Consider the following 19,340-nt stretch of genomic DNA (forward strand, 5'->3'; position numbering starts at 1 on the left):
AGCACTGTATACTATGAATAAAATGGGGATATAGTATGGATGGATCCCTGCAGAGTACCACAACCCAGAGGGCAAAACACTGTGGAATTATCAATAGAAACCACTTTCCGGGTTCATCTGGAAAGCCTGGAGTAACCATTCCAGGACTACACTGCTGACTGCAGAGTACTGCTGCAGTTGGTTAAGAAGATTGCATGATTCATCATAACATTTCAGGGATGTAGTTTCCCAGTGGAGGGTTCTCATATCAAATGTTGATGAGAGATCTAAATAGGACTAGAATATAGTAATGTTGATAATTCTTCACAATAAAGAGATCACTAAAGACCTTAGTGAAGGCTGCTTCAGTACTAGTCAAGCAAGAAAACTAGACTGGAATGGAAGAATTGATTTTATCACTCAAATACGATTTCTGTTAAAGATAAACTACATTCTTTTGAAACTTAACAACAAATGGAATTTTTGGGATGAGATGAAAATTACCCAAAGAAACTGGCTTCCTGCTACCTGCACTGTTAACATCATCAGCCAATAGCAGATAACTGCTTTCTTTCTGCTTTTTTTTTCAGAATGGAATAATCAGTCTCTCCCTTCAGCTGAAAAGAGGCAAAGGTGATCTAGTACACAAATGAGCAAAGTCTTCCCCAAAGCAAGCCAAGCAGAGTCCAGCACATAAGCATCATTATGTATAATGGAAAAATCATTGATTAAATCAGTCAGAAATTAAAATCTCACTCCAAACAGGCAAGCTTTAGCCTAGATGGCAGCTGCAACTGCCCTGATTAAAGCTTTAAGAGAACTCCAAAATTACAGTTTTAAACAGATATTGACTTCCGCATAGCAAAATCATCTAGACTGCATTTTTTGTTTTTAGGACTCTGCCTCTGCTCTCTGTCAATCATTATCCCTATCCATGGTCAATCGACCGATTATTTCCCTATCATAAAGCAAGCATCTACCAAAAGGGGAAGGACACCATTTAAACATCCATCAGAGTTAGAGGTTTTATGCTTGATTTACTGCCCTAACTACATGTATGTGGCAATCCGCAAGGGAAGGGCATGCAATGAGATCATGGTGGCAGTCCCTTCACTTCTGAAATGACAATTCCCTCCAAGTACTCCTTCACCATCCTCCAAAGTACAAATGCTGAACTCTCTGGTCTCTATCAGGAAGTTAACACTGCACAGTGTTTCCTCATAGTGCTCACCAACACCACTTCCCCTGCAGAACTGAGCAAGCTATACCCCATTCACTTTTTCCTTGTCTGGTTTCTCCTGTGCCACAGCCACTAATAATAACTAGACAACAATCAGGAAGCGATCCTCTACAACACAGAGCTAGGTTATCTGAATTGCACAATTTGTCCACCATGCAGAGCAATGTAATCACTCAGTTCACCACTGCCGAGATCGCCCAAGACAAATATTCAAGTTCTTGTTGGATGACCAGTTCCTAGAGGATGGTAAAATGATTACCCAGAAGAGTTCATCCTCAAGTAGACTGCTGTGTTGTCAGTCGTGCTTAGTCCTTTTGCCAGTCCTTCACAGCCAAACCAAGACTCATGAGCAACATGGTAGAGAGGCCATACACAAATTAGGTTCAAGGAAGTTAAGGCCTGACTGTAAAGCCACATCATCTCATTCAGTCTTGCAGCACTAACAACCCTGGAGCTGGGAAAGGAGCACAGTACAAGAATGTCTGTGGTGACAAGGCCAACTTTTCTGCACTGTGCTAAACCAAAGTCTGGTACGGGGTCCTCTTGAAGTTAGTCAAACAGAAAACATATGACTGAGTAATCACACCAAGTCAGTGGTTATGATAACAAGTTGGAAGACCATGTCTGAAGTATGCCCAAATACACAGGTGAGAGAGGAAACGTCTTGAGTATAGCCAAGTGCCTTCATAATGCACAGGAATTCTTTTATAAATGACACCAACTCCTCATCAGCTCTAACATCCCACAAGTTAAGCCACCGAGGGAATGGACGCACCAAGAAAACAAGAAAATCATTGAATGCCTGGAGGAATATCTTCACATTACCAGATGAGTATACAAGACAGGCACCACAGTTTGCTGCGGTCCCCACTGCATATTTAAAATAATTAGTACACCCAAATTTTATCTTTCTTTCAAGGGTACACCACTCCAAAGAAATCTGACATTGGGTACTGAATCACAATTGTCTCTAAGAAAAAAAATACCTTAAATGCATAAAGAAAACAAAATACAGGACACCCTCATATTTTGATAATGAGTTCAGACACACTTTTGCATGGTCGTTTTGTAGAGGGAAGCAGCATGCACAGTATGACACTCCATACAAGCTGCACACAACAGTTGCACTGATCAAACTAAAGTTGTCATTGTAATAGGTTTCTGTGATAAATGCCAGATCAGATTATATACACAATTTAGGTGTACACTAAAAAAAATGTACACCAGATATAAATTAATAAAATCACCAGAAATGTATTTCCCAGACTACAGAAACTAGCAAGGAAATGATAAGCTGATCCTGCTGATAAGGGAGGATGTATAGCAGTGATGGAAGCCGTATGGTACAGGCATAAAATGCTCTCTATGCTGGATGATGAAAGAACGTATAAGAGATTAAGTTGCAGTGAAGCTACAACTAAGGTAGATTGTTTTCGTAGCCATCTATATGATCTATTGATAGAGGCAAATATCTCACAAGAACTATACGAGTTCTTTGATTGCCCTAAACCTATGTTTCCATACATCAGCGGACTCCCCAAAACTCACAAGGATCCAGCTGACCCACCCCTACGTCCCATAGTTTCTGGTAGGGGGTGGGTAACTGAACCTATTTCCATGTACGTGGAGAATGAATTAAAGAAGGCCCTGCCACTAGCAGGAACTGTATTGAAGGACTCAGGAGATTTTCTGGAAAAACTCTTTTTAGTTACTAAGGACCTCAAGAAATATGAAGATTTGTTACTAGTGACAATGGACATCAACAGTTTGTTTACAGTGATTCCGAATGACTATGGTCTACAGGCAATAAGATCTTTCCTAGCAAGGAACAGTATGGAAGTAGAACCAATATGTTCCTTGCTGGAACTTGTATTGGAAAATAATGTCTTTATGTATGGGGATTCTTTCTATTTGCAGACATGGGGTCTGGCTATGGGCACCCCATGTACAAATAGTTACTCTAATTTGGTTCTGGCTGAGTGGGAACATAATGAACTGATACCCAGCACTTGGAAACAATATCTAGTGTACTATGGCGGTTTTGTGGATGATGTCTTTATCCTTTGGAGAGGCAGCTCTACACAATTGGACCTTTTTGTCCACTTTATCAACGAGAGCACTGATTTTCTAGAGTTTGTGGTTAAACATTCTTCGGAGACCATAGAATTTCTGGATGTAAAGATCCATCTGCATCCTGATAGAGGTATCAGTACAGGAATTCATAAAAAAGAAACCTGGAGAAATCATTATCTGCATAGGGGGAGTATGCACCCGGGACATATTTTTGATAACATCTTTGAGAATCAGATCTTAAGAACCTAAAGATTATGTACTGAGAATGAAGACTTTGTAGCAGAACAGAGAAATACTGAGACACATTTAAGTAAAAGATCCTATAAAAGAAAGAATCTAAGATTGAAGCATGATCCACAGGAATTAAGGAGAAGAAAGGGACGTCCCTACTTCTCTGAACCCACATTGAATCATCATGAGAGCTTGGATCCTAAAACTCAATCACAGCAACTTAAATGTTTGTTAACATACACTGCTGACAATAAGCAAGTATGTGAAGTTATTAGGAAGTTTTGGCCGGTATTGACAACTGATGACAAAATAAGAGACATTGTAGGTGAACAGCCCAGATTCCTATACAATAATAAGAAGAATTTGAAACATCTCATTTGCAACAAAGATGGATTTGAAAGAAATAGGCCCAATTCTAATAGAAAGGGCACTTTCAAGTCCTTAAGATGCAAAGCTTGCAACTCCATTGACAGCTCCAATGTTTTTGTACATCCATACTCCAGGCAACAGTACAATTTTAATGTCTATGCTGATTGTACTAGTTCCCACATCATATACTTAGCGACCTGCTGCCAATGTAGTGCTTTCTATGTTGGCAAAACAGATCAACGTCTTAAGGAACGTATCCTCAGACATTTGAGGGACATCAAACAGAAAGATCCCAATAATGCCTTAGCAGCCCACGTAGCACAGAATCCTTCTCATTACTTTGTATTTAAGGCCATAGAGGCAGTCTTGTCAGACCACAAGAGGAGGTGATGTTCATAATCGCACAGAGCGAAGGGAAACATGCTGGATAATTAATTTAAGAGCGAACAGATCACCAGGCTTGAATACTATTGTGCCATTAAAACCTGCACTTAACAATAGAAGAAATATGATTAGCAAGTTTACTTGAATGTTGCTTCATTCATATAATGCACTCACATCCATAACTATTATATATACAATCCTATAGTAAAGAGAAGGACTGCCCCTTTAATTACAATGAAGGAAATTATATCTATCTACTAGCTGGCCTCCTTTTGGTTTGCAACAAGGGCGTGTCAGAGAACTAAATGAGGAATGGCTGTGATGCCTTATAAATACAAAAGCTGAACAGTCCTTTTTATACGATCTGAGGAAGGCTTATTTGCCGAAAGCGCTTATCGGAAGACTGAGGACTGCTTATTTTATGTTATATTCTTTTCATTAAAGTTTTGATTTTACTATTAAGTTTTACTGCCGTGGTGGACATCAGGAGTTTTTAGTAGTGTTTGCCTTTTCTCTTCCTCATTGGTATCCTTCACAGTGTAAGAAAGTTTTTTACCTATTGACTGTTTTTGTTTCTTACACTGAACATGGTGAGCCAGCAATTGAACCTGAATGACAAACTCAGAACGTGCAATATTTCTAATCTATCGGGAGATTTATTGAACCTGCTTTTAGATCTGAATATGGGTAATGTAGCTGCTTCCACAGTTGTTGCATCGGTTCCTGATAATAATTTTAATTGTATATTTCGAGAATGTAGCTTACCGGCTCAAGAGACTGCAGTGGCAACGCTTCCATATGGAAGCGTGCTTGCACCATCAAATTGCACCTCGAAGTATGCGAGTGAAGTGTTTACCCTCATATATGGGAACACTTATCTGGATCTGCTCGCAAAATTGCAAATTATAAATCTTGAAACAAGTCAAAAATACATGAACTTGCTGATAGAATTTTTCAAGCCGGAAGAGGAAAAGATGGCAGCGATTACATCAACTAAGCAGACTGAACTGGAAAGCTTAGAGCTGCATGACTCGCATCTGAATAGTCTAGAACAACTACAGATTAACTTGAATGCTTATGAAGTGAAGCTAAGACAGCAGAAGGTTAAAAAGCTAGCCCGTGACCATCAGGATTTTGTGAGAGGCCATATCTTTGAATGACTGAGAGAAGAATTCAATAATAAGGGGCGGGGAGCTCTACCACCACATAAGGAGAAGATACCTTTTTCTAGACCTAATGGAGAAGATGTGATTACTCATGTCAGTTTCACTGATCTGGAACCCTCCATTCATAACGCTGTTATTCTTAACTCATCAGCACCAACCTCCAATTTTGTAATATCTGAAACAGATTCAAGAGAAGCGTCTAGTAGTACAGCCACTATGGGTGCAGAAACCGGCAACAGGAATGCTCTCCTAGACCCCAATCTAGCAACTAGACCGAAAGAAGGGGCAAAGCATGCACCGATAAATTGGCCCTTGCCGTTTTTTTCCAAATTCAACCATCACAGGACTCAAAGAACACAGAGTCAAGAACGGAAAAGGAAGAAGCTCACATTTTAATTGGATCTGAACCAAGTTTAGTAGTGAATCTTTCTAATAAGAGTTTAAGCCCTGATATGATTTCCTTGTTAGACAAGGGCCTGAGTTTTATTCCAGCCTTACCATCTGATATTAGTGAATTTGTGCTGGATATCAGAATGTTTTGCAGGAACCTTGCATTAAAATGTATTTTTGGACAAGCTAATGACAGTAGACGGCTATCTTATACAAAATTGAGTAGCTTTGTTCCCCCTAATCCTCCACCAGTGGAGGTGTTCTTGAGATTATGTGAAGATGAAATATTAAAACTAAGGGGTAATACAACCAAAGGACAAGGAGGTTTCTTCAATTTAACTACTAACGAGAATGAAATGTTGAAGCAGCTAAAGGAGACAGACAGCTTGGTCATTAAGCCTGCTGATAAGGGAGGATGTATAGTAGTGATGGAAGCCGTATGTTACAGGCATAAAATGCTCTTTATGCTGGATGATGAAAGAACGTATAAGAGATTAAGTTGTAGTGAAGCTACGACTAAGGTAGATTGTTTTCGTAGCCATCTATATGATCTATTGTTAGAGGCAAATATCTCACAAGAACTATACGAGTTCTTTGATTGCCCTAAACCTATGTTTCCATACATCAGCGGACTCCCCAAAATTCACAAGGATCCAGCTGACCCACCCTTACATCCCATAGTTTTTGGTAGGGGGTGGGTACTGAACCTATTTCCATGTACGTGGAGAATGAATTAAAGAAGGCCCTGCCACTAGCAGGAACTGTATTGAAGGACTCAGGAGATTTTCTGGAAAAACTCTTTTTAGTTACTAAGGACCTCAAGAAATATGAAGATTTGTTACTAGTGACAATGGACATCAAGAGATTGTTTACGGTGATTCCGAATTACTATGGTCTACAGGCAATAAGATCTTTCCTAGCAAGGAACAGTATGGAAGTAGAACCAATATGTTCCTTGCTGGAACTTTGGAAAATACCATCTTTATGTATGGGGATTATTTCTATTTGCAGACATGGGGTGTGGCTATGGGCACCCCATGTGCAAATAGTTACTCTAATTTGGTTCTGGCTGAGTGGGAACATAATGAACTGATACCCAGCACTTGGAAACAATATCTAGTGTATTACGGCCGTTTTGTGGATGATGTCTTTATCCTTTGGAGAGGCAGCTCTACATAATTGGACCTTTTTGTCAACTTTATCAACGAGAGCACTGATTTTCTAGAGTTTGTGGTTAAACACTCTTCGGAGACCATAGAATTTCTGGATGTAAAGATTCATCTGCATCCTGATAGAGGTATCAGTACAGGAGTTCATAAAAAAGAAACCTGGAGAAATCATTATCTGCATAGGGGGAGTATGCACCCAGGACATATTTTTGATAACATCTTTGAGAATCAGATCTTAAGAACCTCAAGATTATGTACTGAGAATAAAGACTGTGTAGCAGAACAGAGAAATATTGAGACACATTTAAGTAAAAGATCCTATAAAAGAAAGAATCTAAGATTGAAGCATGATCCACAGGAATTAAGGAGAGGAAAGGGACATCCCTACTTCTCTGAACCCACATCGAGTCATCATGAGAGCCTGGATCCTAAAACTCAATCACAGCAACTTAAATGTCTGTTAACATACACTGCTGACAATAAGCAAGTATGTGAAGTTATTAGGAAGCTTTGGCCGGTATTGACAACTGATGACAAAATAAGAGACATTGTAGGTGAACAGCCCAGATTCCTATACAAGAATAAGAAGAATTTGAAAAGTCTCATTTGCAACAAAGATGGATTTGAAAGAAATAGGCCCAATTCTAATAGAAAGGGCACTTTCAAGTCCTTAAGATGCAAAGCTTGCAACTCCATTGACAGCTCCAATGTTTTTGTACATCCATACTCCAGGCAACAGTACAATTTTAATGTCTATGCTGATTGTACTAGATCCCACATCATATACTTAGCAACTTGCTGCCAATGTAATGCTTTCTATGTTGGCAAAATAGATCAATGTCTTAAGGAATGTATCCTCAGACATTTGAGGGACATCAAACAGAAAGATCCCAATAATGCCTTAGCAGCCCACGTAGCACAGTATCCTTCTCATTACTTTGTATTTAAGGCCATAGAGGCAGTCTGTCAGACCACAAGAGGAGGTGATGTTCATAATCGCACAGAGCGAAGGGAAACATGCTGGATAATTAATTTAAGAGCAAACAGATCACCAGGCTTGAATACTATTGTGCCATTAAAACCTGCACTTAAGAATAGAAGGAATATGATTAGCAAGTTTACTTGAATGTTGCTTCATTCATATAATGTACTCACATCCATAACTATTACATATACAATCCTAAAGTAAAGAGAAGGACTGCCCCTTTAATTACAATGAAGGAAATTATACCTCTCTGCTAGCTGGCCTCCTTTTGGTTTGCAACAAGGGTGTGTCAGAGAACTAAATGAGGAATGGCTGTGATGCCTTATAAATAACAAAAGCTGAACAGTCCTTTTTATACGATCTGAGGAAGGCGTATTTGCTGAAAGTGCTTATCGGAAGACTGAGGACTGCTTATTTTATGTTATATTCTTTTCATTAAAGTTATGATTTTACTATTAAGTTTTACTGCCATGGTGGACATCAGGAGTTTTTAGTAGCAATGTTACACATACAATGTAATTTTGTAAACAAGATTCACATAACTTCTGGTCAGTAAAATGCATTAAAAACAGTTTAAGATGCATTTTTTGACTCTTCAATATTCTTCACACCTAGGACAACAAAACAGATGGCACATGAAAGACATCCAGGATGAGAAACTAAAAATGGTCAGAAAACGTTCTATCATGTAGTAAACTACCTGGATCTGTGATGAATACAAATGTAGCCCTTATTGTGACCAAGGCGACTGGGTTCAATTAGCAGCACTGGCACTGAAGAAGGCTGATAAGGAGGGACAGGAATGAAAAGGTGTGGTCAGCTCACTTTTTGTGGGGTTGGGACGAAGTGGCACTAGAGGAGTGCCCAGAGAAATGCAGATTCTCTGGTAGAGACTGAAGGAATCATTTTCTATGCTTGAGGGAATGAGGTGGGGCTGCTTGCTGGCAATGTCCCTTGAGGGAAGACCAGCACAGACAGGCCAATGCACACTCCCTTCGTCTATGCAAGTCTGGTATCTGTATGAAACAAAAGGCTAAACAGAAAACCCTTGAGCTACCTCTAATGACTGTCTACATGACAGCTTGTATCTGTCAACCTTCAGTCTGGAAATGTGGAACAAATGGACTGTTCGGCCGGGAGAGGGCTGAAGGCTAACAGGAAGCAGGGGCATAGAATATGAAAGAAAAAAAAAAAAAGGTATGCAGTAAACCCAGTTCTGACTTCCAAAACTGAGGCAGAATGGTGAAATTATAAAATTAACTTCCAAAAGGTAGGCACTCCCCACCCTATATCTCTGTACCCTGCAAACTAAATCTATCAACTCCAAGGTTTCAGCACTTTGGAAAAGGCTCCATTTAATTAGTTGTTATATTTGATTAATTTGTTTTTGGGTTACCAATATTTAGCCAAATGTGTTTCAGAAATTGTTCTCCCCTAAAACATGCCTGAAAAAAATAAGGATATAAAAAAAAAAAAAAAAAGAAGACGTTATGTCTTACCATAACGTTCCATCTGTATTGTTGATCCTCATTCAGTCATTATGTGTGGGTATCAGTTCCGACCTCGGAACCGAGGCAGCCATCTTCCAAGCTCGCGTCAACTACAAACTCTTACCCAGAATTCCCCTCTCCCTGTTACCTCAAACTGAGTTTTTAAGTCAAAAGAAGGTAGAGGCTACCTCTGGTCAAATGACCTAAAAGAACCGGATGGTGAGATCCACTAGAAGCCATAGGAGGGAGAAGGGGGGAGGGTCATAATGACTGAACGAGGATATAGATGGAACGTTATGGTAAGACAACTTCTTTATCTGATATTGTTAATCCTCGTTCATTCCTTACGTGTGGGACAGAGTCACCAGCTACCTCTATTCCTGGGAGGCTCTCATGGAAGGACATTCCTGAGCACCATAGAACCAAAAGATGCTCTTCCCCTGGAGACCAAATCCAATTTGTAATTATTGATGAAGGTATGAGGTGTAGCCCAAGCTGCAGCTGCACAGATGTCGTGTAAAGAAGCTCTGGGATGGAAGGCAGCAGAAGTTGCCACCGACCTTGTCGAATGAGCCTTTATGGTAGTAGGCAATATTACGTTGTGTATAAATGAAGGTCAAACAGTCTTTCAACCATCTAGCCAATGTGACCTTAGCAACAACACATCCTAATCTAGGTCCAAAATAGGCCAAAAATAACTGGTCTGATTTACGAAAGGCCTTAGTCCTGTTCAAGTAGAAGCGAATTTGCCTGTGAATATCTAGGGTATGTAGACAATACTCTCCTTTGCTTGAATAGCTGGAAAAGAAAACTGGCAATTCAATCGTTTGATTAATGGACATTTCAGAGATCACGTTTGGCAGAAAGGAAGGATTAGTTCTCAATGACACTCTATCTCTATGAAAAATCAAGTATGGACTCTTGATGCATAAGGCATGAAGCTCAGAGATACGTCTGGCAGAAGTAATGGTGACCAAAAAAGTACAGTTTTGTACCTACCATAAATGTAGATGTCCGATAGATATGCAACAGCAGTCCTTACATATGGGTTGTCCTGCCTCAGGCAGCCCTTGGTCGGCCGGATTCCAAAGTCTGGGTCCGACGTCAGAGCGGCAGGGGTATAAAAGTATCAGCCGACGCCATCGTCCTCAGTGTTTCTTGCTCCAGATGCCAGGTGCCCTCCAAGGAAGGCTAAAATTAGAACTGGATAAAAAATTCCAGACATACACAATAGCAATAAACAGATACACCATAACAGATATCCCCAACTAAGTATAAAAGGGGGGAAGTGGACCCAATGTACAGAGGGGAAGGAGGGTGGGAAAACCTGACTGCAGTTGCATATCTATCGGACATCTACATTTATGGTAGGTACAAAACTGTACTATGTCCTTCAAGAATGCAACTGCAGTCCTTACATATGGGTTGAATATCATAGCCAAGCTGGGGGTGGTAGGCTCTAAGATAAGGATGGTGTAGCTAAAATGCCCTGCAGGACTGCCGAAGCAAAGCCTGCTCAGGATCTGGAATATAAAGGGAGGTTGTAGTGCTTGGAGAATGTATGCACAGAGCTCCATGTAGCAGCTTCTAGAATGTCCTTTGTAGCCACCCCTCTTAGGAAGGCTGTGGAGGTGGCTGTAGCTCTGGTGGAGTGTGGTCTGACATTGGCTGGCACACCCTTTCCATGGTAGGAATAACAAAATCTGATGCAATGTCCAATCCATTTTGAAATTGTTTGTTTGGAAATTGCTTTTCCTTGTACTCCAGGAGCGTAAGCTACAAATAGTTGGTCAGACTTTCTGTTGGCCTTAGTTCTGTCCAAGTAGTAGCGCAGTTGTCTGTGAATGTCCAAAGTGTGCAGAAGCTTTTCCCCTTTATTTTGAGGATTGGGGAAGAAAGTAGGCAGGTGAATTGCTTGATTTAGAGACACCCTGGAAATCACTTTTGGCATAAAAGAAGGATTGGTTCTTAAAGAAACCCTGTCCTGATGAAAAATGAGGAATGGAGGAACTGCCATGAGGGCCTGTATCTCCGAAACTCTCCTTGCTGAGGTTATTGCCAGGAAAGAAATTGTAATTCTGCAGATGCTGCTGGTTCAAAGGGAGGAAGAGTTAATTTTTCCAACACGAAATTGAGGTCCCATGCAGGCACTGGTGGTTTTCTGGGAGGCTTCATATTCTTTACCCCTCTTAGAAATTGTCTTAGCAAAGGATGTGAGAACACAGGAGGATCGGTGTTGTATCTTGCTGAAATTGCTGAAGCGTGTATTTTTATGGAAGAATATGAAAGTCCATTATGCAGCATGTCTGCCAAGTATTCCAATATCTGTGGAATGTTCATTACTGATGCATCCTGTCCCTTGTTGGTATTCCAGATGCTGAATCTCTTCCATTTGGCCGAATAAGCTTTTCTGGTGGAAGGTCTGCGCGCTTCCAATAATATCTGTTGAACTTCCTTGGAGAAAGAGATATGCGGAAACATCATGGGACCCTCCAAGCTGTCAGCCGCAGAGTTTGCAGGTTTGGATGAACCGTCCTGTAATTGTGCTGAGTCAAGAGTGGAGACCATAGGGGCAGGGTCCACGGTTTGGTGCAAGTTATGCTCCTTAGTAGTGGATACCAGTGCTGTCTTGGCCAATCTGGAGCTATTAAGATGCCTTTCGGTTGCTCTGCTTTGATCTTCAGTAACACCTTGGTCATCAATGGTAGAGGTGGGAATGCATAGATTTTTAGAGAGTTCCAGCTGAATGAGAGAGCATCTATTTTCCAGGCTTGTGGATGATGTGACCCCGTGCAGAACTTTTTCAGATGATGGTTGAGGTGGGAGGCAAAGAAGTCTACGTCCGGCCTCCCCCATGCAGAAGTTATTTGTGCAAAAATGTCTGGATGCAACATCCATTCGTGCAGATCCAGGATGTTTCTGCTTAGACTGTCCGCTAGAACATTGTCCCTGCCCGGAACAAACTGGGATTGTAGCTGTATGTTCAGTTTCAGGGATTTTTCCCAAAGAGTCATTGTTAGTCTGCAAAGGGGGTAAGAATGAGTGCCTCCCTGCTTGTTTATGTACCACATAACAGTGGTGTTGTCTGTCTTTATTAGTAGATGACCTTGCTGAAGATATTTTCCGAAGGCCTCGATTGCATGCATTACTGCTAACATCTCTTTTTGATTGATGTGCAGATGTATTTCCTGGGGAGTCCATTGCCCTTGAATACATCTGCCCTCCATGTGCGATCCCATCCATGGTCTGAGGCGTCTGTTGTAACGGTTTGGCTTGTTTGAGGCTTGTTGAAAGGCATACCTTTGTTTAACTGGCTTGCTTGGGCCCACCACAAGAATTCCCTTTGTAGACATGGGATGAGTGGGATAATTGCTTCTAAGTTGTGGCTGTGTTGAGACCATAAGCTTTTTAGGTACCATTGTAGTTTTCTCATATGTAGTCTTGCCAGTGGAATTAGTAGAATGCAAGATGCCATGAAACCCAGGGCCTGCAGGATTTTCCTTGCAGTCATCTGGGTGAGCTTTGCTAGGCTTTTGAAGTAATGAGGTAGTTGTTTTTGCTTCTCTTCTGTGAGGTAAGCCATTTGAGATTCTGTGTCTAGTTTGGCTCCTAGAAAAGTTATTTGTTGGGATGGCAGTAGTCTTGATTTTTGTAAGTTGACTGTGTATCCCAAAGCCTGTAGTAAGTGAATGACATAATTCAAGTTTTTTGTCAAGGCTTGCTTGCTGTCCGCTTGTATAAGGCAGTCGTCCAGGTAAGGGTATATTTGTATCCCCTGGAGTCTGCAATGTGCAATTACTGATGCCAGGCATTCCGTGAATACTCTGGGCGCAGTAGATAAGCCAAAGGGCAATGCTGAGAATTGATAATGCTCTGACCCTGCAAGAAATCTGAGGTATCTTCTGCAACTGTGTCTGATTGGGACATGCAGGTATGCCTCCTTGAGGTTCAGAGTAACCAGCCAAGACCCCTTGCCCAGTATGGGAAGGAGTTGCTGTAGCATCAGCATTTTGAATTTTGGTACAATGAGAAAAGTGTTTAGAGCGGACAAGTCCAGTATAGGTCTCCATTGCTTTTCTTTTCTTGGAAAAAGGAACAGTCTTGAGTAAAATCCCTGGCCTTGTTCCTGAGGAGGAACCTTTTCTATTGCTTTGATTTGTTTCAGCTTTGAAATTTGTTCGAATGCCTCTGCCCTTTGATTTTGTGGCAGGTTTGGCATGCCTTGTCTTGTTGGTAACGTATGGAAGTGGAACCTGTAGCCTTGGTCTACTATGTCCAGAATCCATTTGTCCTTTGTTAAAATGTGCCAGTTTTTTGAAAATAAGGATAATTTTCCGCCTAAAGGTGCTTCTCTTTGAGCCTTGGTCGGCGGTGTCAAAGGCAAGTCATTGTGACTGTCCCTGTGGGGCAGGGGAAGTCGCTGCGCCACCTCTCTGATTAGTCGGTTGCCATTGGCGTCCCCTGTAGGAGCCTCTGTATTGCCCTCTTCCTCGGGCACGCCTGTTTTTTCCCCTTAGAAATTTGTCAGTGTCCGGCAAGGACCAATTCTTAGAAGGCCAATTCCTGCTGAACCTAGGAGGCTGAACCTGGAGGAAATCCTTGACTGTTTGCACTGATTTAGCCTTTTCCTCAATTGATTTCAACACATCCTGAGCATTAGTACCAAACAGCTTGTGCTGTTCCAGAGGTGCATCTAGAAGCTTTGCTTTAACATGATCTGGTAATGGCTGTTCTTTTAACCATGCATGTCTACGTATGACGGCCCCTGTCATAGCTGCCCTACATGAAGCTTCCAATACATCATATCCACACTGAAGAAAATGGTTGCTAACCTGCTGTGTGTTGTGAATCGCATCCTGCAAGGCCTTCCTATCTAAAAGCTCAGGAGAGGCTAACTTTTTCTGCAAATCATCCATCAAGAAATCCTGATAATGAAACATGTGAAAAAGGCAATTGAGGGCTCTCATAGCCAGTGTGGTTGAGGTATAAACTTTTTTGCCCCACCTCTCCAGGGACCGAGCTTCCCTGTCTGAGGGCAAGGGATTCTTGGCCGTGGATGTAGTCACCCCTTTGGGGCCCTGTGAAATAGTCTCTAGATCAACAGCATGGGCCTTAAAGAAATGTTTATGAGTTTCAGGAACCCTGTAGTATCTGTCCGGCTTGACAGGAGCAGGAGGGAGAGAATCAGGAGAAGCACTCGAATATGAGTACACATCATCCAGAACATCAAGCACTGGAGGGATAGCTAAAGGCCTGTGTTGAGGTAACTTGAGGAAGGTATGAAGCCGCTTCCTGGAATTGGAGTATTCCTGGCCTTGCCACTGAAAGTGCTCCCTCATGGAGTGAACAACTTCCCCAAAAGAAATATCCTCAGGAGGGGAGGCAGAGGGAATTGAATCCTCTGCATCCGAATCCTCGTAGGCCTGGAAGGACTCTTCCTGGGTATCAGAGTGATCAGAGTCACCAGAGGCTTCATCTGAAGAAGGGGTGTCAGTATGCTCAACTCTGGGCCTTTTTTCAGAAGGTGGCTGAGATCCTCTTTCTGGATGGGCCTGTGAGCCTCTGATTAAGGAAATTAAGTCTGCAGCTAAGGACATGATTTGTTTATCAGAAGTGGGCTGAGGCAGAGCTTTAGGAGGGTGAGACTTAGCCTGTCTAGCAGCCTTAGCACGTGTGTAGGCCTTGATAGACATAGACATAGGGGGTCTAGCTGCCCCACGTGCTGGAGTAACCTTGTCCACTGGTATGGTCTCTGGTAAATCTTGGGCTTCAGAATCTGGAGTAAAATCAACCACCGGCACCGGCGCAGGCTCCGGGGCCGGAGTGATCGGTAAAGCAGTGTCGTCGGTCCGGAGCGGTGGAAGAACCACCTCAGAAGGGGCCGATGCACTCGCGGTAATTTTTGGCGTCGAGTCGGTGGAAGTCGCGGGCGGAGGATGTCGGTCCCGGTCCTTCCGTGTTTTGGAAATATGAGTTGTCGGTAGTTCCGACGGCATGGTATAGGAGAATTTGTCGCCGAAAAAGTCTTCAGCAAACTCTGCCCGACGCCTGAGTGTGCGCTTATTGAAGCAAGCGTAGGCGGCAAAGGCCGAGCCGTCGTGGTCTGGGCCAAGGCAGGGGAGGCAGTAAGAATGGAAATCCTTATGAGGTATTTGTTTACCACAAGACAAACAGTTATTAACTTTTTCAGTTTTTTCTGATATCGGCTGAGGCAAGAAAAAGATCCCCAATGGGGTACTTGCTTTTTTGATGACTTCGGATACAAAATATACAGGAGCTGACCGACCGGCACTTGCGAAATGCTTCTGCTTCGGGCACTGCGCGGCAAGAAAGACTGAGGAAGATGGCGTCGGCTGATACTTTTATACCCCTGCCGCTTTGACGTCGGGGAGGAGGTGACATCAGCCGACGTCGGACCCAGACTTTGGAATCCGGCCGACCGAGGGCTGCCTGAGGCAGGACAACCCATATGTAAGGACTGCAGTTGCATTCTTGAAGGACATCAAGGTTTTCCATGACAAGTATTTGAGGTCGCAAGAAGAAGCTGGTGCGAAAGGTGGCATTGTCAAAGCTTGTAGAACTAATGACAGGTCCTATGGTTGAATAGGTTCTCTAAAAGGGGGTTTTAGATTATTCAAACCTTTTATGAAGTTCTTGCATAATTTGTGTGACATAAGGGAGGAGTCTTGGGACACCCTCATGGAAATTAGATATTGCAGCCAAATTAACTCTAATGGTAGAGGCCGACAGACCAGATTGAAATAGGTTGGCTAGATACTCCCGTACTATTGACACTGGTGCTGAAAAGGGATCTACCTGCTTTTCTTTCAGCCAAAAGGTAAATCTTTTCCACTTGCTTAGATAAGTAATTCTAGTGGAAGACTTATGAGATGCAATTAAGAATGTCCCGCACTGGCAAAGATCATTCTGCCTGGCAATTAAGGGAATTGGAGGAGCCAAGCTGTGAGCTTCAGGCTGTCCAAGTTGGGATGAATCAGATTATGAGGATGGGAGATCAACCCCGGGGTTGGATGGAGAATCCATGGTTAATCCAGCAGGTGAGGCCAAAGGAAGGGGAACCAAATCTGATGAGACCAATATGGTGCTATGAGGATCACTTTGCTCTTCAACCGGCAGGCTTTCTTCAGAAACTGGGGAATGAGGGGGAGAGGTGGAAATGCATAAAGTAGACCAGAGGGCCATTCGTGGACTAGAGCGTCCCTGGGTCACTGTCCCGGAGGGGGAATCAAGGCGAAGTAGTTGCTGTATTTGTAGTTGGTCGGGGATGCAAAGAGGTCGCAGCAAGGAAGACCCCAGGGGTTGAAGATCTCCTCCACAATCAAGGGATTCAGGGACCACTCATGAGGTTGTAGAATGCACCTGCTAAGTCTGTCTGCTATCACGTTGGAACTCCCGGGAATGTGCGTTGCTAGAAGAAAACAGTTGGTAGCCATCGCCAATTGCCATATCCTCATGGGCTCTCGACAGAGTGGGTAAGATTTGGGTCCGCCCTGTTTGCTGATGTACCAGACCACCTCCATGTTGTCTGATTGTATCACAATAGTCGCAGATGGCAGCAGGGGGATGGAATGCTTGCAATGCCAGAAGCACCGCTCTCAACTCTAGAACTTTTATATGCAGATGGGCCTCCAATTCGGACCAAGTACCTTGGACTGTCTGTCCCTGACATAGCCCCCCCCCACCCCATCAGGGAGGCGTCCATGGTCACTGTAGCCTTGGGCTGCTGGGGGGAGAAGGGGCGAGACCATTGTGATGGGTTGTAGGTCATCCACCAATTTAAATCCTGTTTGCACCTGTGAGTTACCCGAATCTTGGCTGAAAGAGGATACTGAAAGGGATACCATTGGGTGAGCAGTAGCCATTGTAAAGCCTCATGTGAAACCTGGCCAGGGGGACAGTGGTGATGGAGGCTGCCATGGAACCCAACAGCTGTAGGACAGAGTGAGCAGTGGATTTCTCCCTTGAAAGGATTGGGATCAGTTGTTGCTTTATCCTTAGAATTCTGTGGTCTGGAATGAATGCTCTGCAATTCTTTGTATCCAAGATGACCCCTATGAATTCTGTTGGACTGAGATGGTGTGAGATTGGATTTTTCCCAGTTTATGGTTATGCCTAACCTTTCTGCAGTGAGGAGAAAGTATGCCAGGGCTTCTTTCAGCAGATGTTTGGTGGGGGCGGAGATGAGCCAGTCGTCTAGGTATGGAAACACCTGGAATCCTTGTAGTCGCAAGTGAGCACTTTGTGAACACTCTGGGAGCTGTAGAGAGTCCGAAGGGCAGTACTCTGAACTGGTAGCGACTGGCTCCTGCACGGAAGCGCAGAAATCTTTTAGATGGCCTGTCCACTTTTATGTGGTAGTACGCATCTTGAAGATCTATCAAGCACATCCAATCGTCTTTTTCCAAAAGCGGGAGGATAGACTGTATTGTGACCATCCGAAATTTTTGTACTCTTACAAACTTGTTCAATACACTTAGATCCAAAATTGGTCTTCAGTCCCCGTTTTTCTTTGGCACCAAAAATAATCTCGAGTAGAATCCGGATCCTATCTGGTCTGGAGGGACTATTTGGATGACTCTTTCTTAGCAGCTTTGACATCTCTAATGCTGCTTCTTCCCTTTGACTGGGTGGAACGTCCAGTAAGTTTGTTGGGGGGGGGGCAGGACAAAGATCGAAGGGGATATGATAACCTCTGGTTATTATCCTTTGTACCTAAGAGTCGGTTGTGATGGTCAGCCAAGCAGAAGGGTACAAAGAGAAACGACCCCCAACCATCTCCAGAGGAAAGGAGTTGGGCCGCTCTTCAGAAACGCTGGTACGATTGGCCAGGAAGACAGTCCCTGGAACCCTGGCTACATGGAACCCCTCTGCCCTGAAAAGGGCATCTTCCCTGTGAGTTTCCCCCTCTGCCTCTAGAGGAGAACTTGGCCTGTGTGTCATGGAAAGGACCCTGAGACTTTTTGTACCATATCTTCCCACTCTACTGGTTTCTGGAGAAAACACGTACAGGGGAAGAATAACGGACAGCCATGACAGAAAGGGTCTTACCATCCTGTTCACATCTGGCCAGTGTGCTTTTAACCTTGGGTCCAAACAATGAAGAGGATTCGATGGGAGCGTTGAGAAAGGAAGCTTTGAAAGGTTCCATAAAATTACATAAGCGCATCCAGGCGTGTCATCTCAGAACAATGCCTGAACTCGCCTATCAGGCGCATGGAGGAGCTAGATATCGATTCAATGGTGGCCAGCTGAAAGGCCACTTTGTCACGGACCTCATTAGACATGGCACCAGCCAAAGTTTCAGAGAGCTCAGAAATTAAATCCCTTTGAAGCCTGGTAAAGTGTGCAATATAATTCAGGGACCTGATTGCAAAGGTCGCTGATGCAAAAATACGCTTCCCTATTCTGTACAGAGCCCAGGACTCTTTGTTGGGCAGATGGACAGTCTGACTTTCTTCTGCCAGGTCCTTCTTAGTTACGTCCGCCACCACCAGAGCATGTACAGGAAGACCTTTGGATCAATGGGGGGTCAGTAGCAGGAGGGAACAAAATTTTATCTGGCCTCCGGGGAATGGCCTCAACAGTGTCAGAAGCCTTCCACGCACACTGTACGATGAGCCAGACCAGTTCGTAGGCAGGTGGAATAACCCAGGAGGTAGGGGGCCGGGTGCGAAAGACCTGCAGGAACAGAGACTCTTCAGAGGTCGGGTTCGAGGGCTGCCAATCACCTCTCTGTTTAAGAACTTCGAGAATATCACCAAAGGATACCTCAGAGGGTGAGTGACGGGACCCTTCCCCATCATCAAAGTCTGTGTCTTCGGTAAGGGACTCCTCTGTGCATGA

At 43.3% G+C, this 19,340-nt stretch overlaps 1 protein-coding gene across 2 annotated transcripts in view; it reads right to left on the reverse strand.

Annotated features, from left to right (window-relative positions):
• SYMPK (symplekin scaffold protein) overlaps positions 1–19,340 on the reverse strand; it is a 2,606,756-nt gene that overhangs the window by 1,419,227 nt on the left and 1,168,189 nt on the right. The gene's annotated exons all lie outside the window — the stretch shown is intronic.

This window comes from Protopterus annectens, chromosome 1.part0 (genome assembly GCF_019279795.1).
Source record: "Protopterus annectens isolate FY-2018-M chromosome 1.part0, PAN1.0, whole genome shotgun sequence".
NCBI classification, from domain to species: Eukaryota; Metazoa; Chordata; order Ceratodontiformes; family Protopteridae; genus Protopterus; species Protopterus annectens.